Here is a 2,786-nt window from a genome sequence, read left to right on the forward strand (position 1 = left end):
TGGAAGAGTGATTAAGAAAGGAAAGGAGTTTGATTAGACATAAGTATGGGCAATTTTGTCACTTAAGCCTCTGTTTTTTATTGGATGAAAATTAAAGGGATGAAAATTATATAATTTTTTTTTTTTTTTTAGGTTAACCTGAGGTGTTCGTGATGGCATGAACCCTTAGGGCCCCTCAACAACCCGATTAATTCCCGTTGATTCGGAAGGGCACCTCCTCACCCGGATCGAATAAGTCACTGCAGGAGTAGCGGAGACTAACCACAAAGAACACTCAGTTGGACTCGAACCCCAAACCTTGGGCTTAATAAACTCCAAAGTCCAGCGAGTAAACCATTGTGCCATATCAGTGAGCGTGAGGGAAATCAGTGGATCAGTCCACTTTTTATCAATTATACTATATTTACCTTTTTTTTTTCTTCTTTTAAAGGAAATGACAAGAACTCCATTCAATTCATTAATACAATATTCCTTATTTCATAATAACATAACTACCCTTTTATACAACTTTAACTTTTTTTTTTTTTTTTTACCTTCTTTAGTTCATTAAATATTTTTTTTGATAATTTTTTTATTTTTTTTTTAGTTAACCCGGAGTGTCTGGGATGGCACGAACCCTTAGGCCCCCTCAACAACCCGACTAATCTCCGAGAACCCGGAAGGGCACCTCCCCACCTCAACCGGGTAAGTCACTGTAGGGCAGCGGAGGCTAGCCATAAAGAACACTCAGCGGGACTCGAACCCCAAACCTTGGGCTTATTAAGCTCCAAAATCCAGTGAGTAAATTGTTGGGTCATATCCAAAGTGGATGTTAAAAGGGATAATTTATTCAATAATAACTTCTTCTTTTTTTGTGCAATCAAAACAAATTATTTATTCAACAAAGTTAATTTCTTTTTTCAGTCTTGTGGAAAGAGGCAACTATTTTTGGGTGATATTTTAAGGGTCCCGTCAAAAGAAATAATTTATTCAATAAATATTTTTTTTTGGGACTTATCGAAAGAGATATTTATTCAATAGAGATATATATTTTTTGAATCTTCTTTTTTTGTACTTTTTTTGTTTTGATCTTGACAAAAGAGATAATTTCTTTAATAAATTAGTTTTTTTGGGTTTTTTTTCTGTCAAAAGAGATAATTTTTTACAATGGTTACATTTTTTTTTTTTTTTTGGTACGGTCAAAAAAGGCAATTTATTCAACATTTTTTTTTTTTTTTTCTGTTCCTGTAAACAAAGTGTTATTCAACTTTTTTTCTTTTCCTTTTTTTTATTCAAAAGAGACTTAAAATATTAAAGATTAGATAATTGTAAGAGATCTTACAGTTGTGTCATTTAAAATATAAATCATTTATTTGTAAAGTTAAGGTTAGAATTGTCATTTAATTTAAGAGTGTAGTGCAAATAGAGAAAAGTGGAGTACGAATATCGCCTCCCTTTTTTATTGTGTATTTAATTAACATGAAAAAAAATTCCAAAAATTAACATTTTATAATTTGAATAGCATGAAACTTATTACAAAGGAAAGGAGATTATGATAACTTCATAAAATTTTCTCAATAAATCAAATATATATATATTGTGTTTGTTTTTAGGAAAAAAAATTATGAAAAAATTAAGTAGTTATGAAAAGTAATTTTTCATCAAAAAAATTATTTTCCTGCTAACCAAACTTCTAATGTGTTCGGAAATTTTCTATTTTCTTGATATTTTCATCTAACCAAACAGAATGATTTTTTTGCAGATGAGGGAAGGGGTAGAAGTGTTAATACCATAACCTTAGTATGGGCAATTTTGTCACTTAAACCTCTGTTTGGTTAAATGAAAATTAATAATGAAAATGAAAAGTGAAATTAAATAAAATTGAAATGGATGAAAAGAAAATAATTTTTTTATCATATATTTAATTAATATGAAAAAATTTCAAAAAATAAATGACATTTTATAATTTGAATTGTATGAAACTTATTACTTTTCATAAAACTTTCTCAATAAATCAAAAAAAAAAAATTGTGTTTTGTTTTAGAAAAAAATTATGAAAAAATTAGGTGGTTATGAAAAGTAATTTTCCATCAAAAAACTTTTTTTCCTACTAACCAAACTTCTTAAGTGTTCAGAAATTTTTTATTTTCTTAATATTTCCATCTAACAAAACGGAGTGATTTTATGCAGATGAGGGATAAGGGGCAGAAGTGCTACTACCATAACCTTAGAGTCAATTTGGTATAATGAAATGTTGGAAGGGAAAGAAAGAAAATAGAAGGGACGGCTAGTATGTTTAAGAAACTTTATGAATATCAAATTTGTCATTATTTTTATAAAAGACAAAATCTTTGAAAAAATGTATGGTTATAAATTCATTAAAATAGTTTCCTTTTAATTCATGGATAGTGACACGGTCTCATCACAACCGTCAAATTAGGAGTGTGGTTTAAGAAGCCTTTTCGGTCAAATTTAAATTTATAAAATCACTACTACTATTACTAATAATGTAGCATAGAGAGTAGGGATCGTCCTAAGAGACCGCAAGCGTATTCGGAATTAAATTCGGATTAATAGGTCGAATGATCAAGAGAGGGGTTTGCTTGGTTTAATTAAACTACTATTGATTTGAAAGCATGCAATGTAAAAAACAAGCTAAAATTGATTAAGGTGAGAGAATATGAGAGAGATCTTAGGGTATTGGAATCACCGCTAAGCTCTTCTTCTAAACCACTACTCTTTGACAATTTTGGGGAAATTCAATGTTGTAAACCAAGTGTGTAACGACCCACTCCACCACATGGTAT

This window comes from Cornus florida, unplaced genomic scaffold, assembly GCF_030987335.1.
Source record: "Cornus florida cultivar Cherokee Brave unplaced genomic scaffold, ASM3098733v1 CherokeeBrave_3.0.0_Hap2_Chr01, whole genome shotgun sequence".
Classification (NCBI taxonomy): domain Eukaryota; kingdom Viridiplantae; phylum Streptophyta; class Magnoliopsida; order Cornales; family Cornaceae; genus Cornus; species Cornus florida.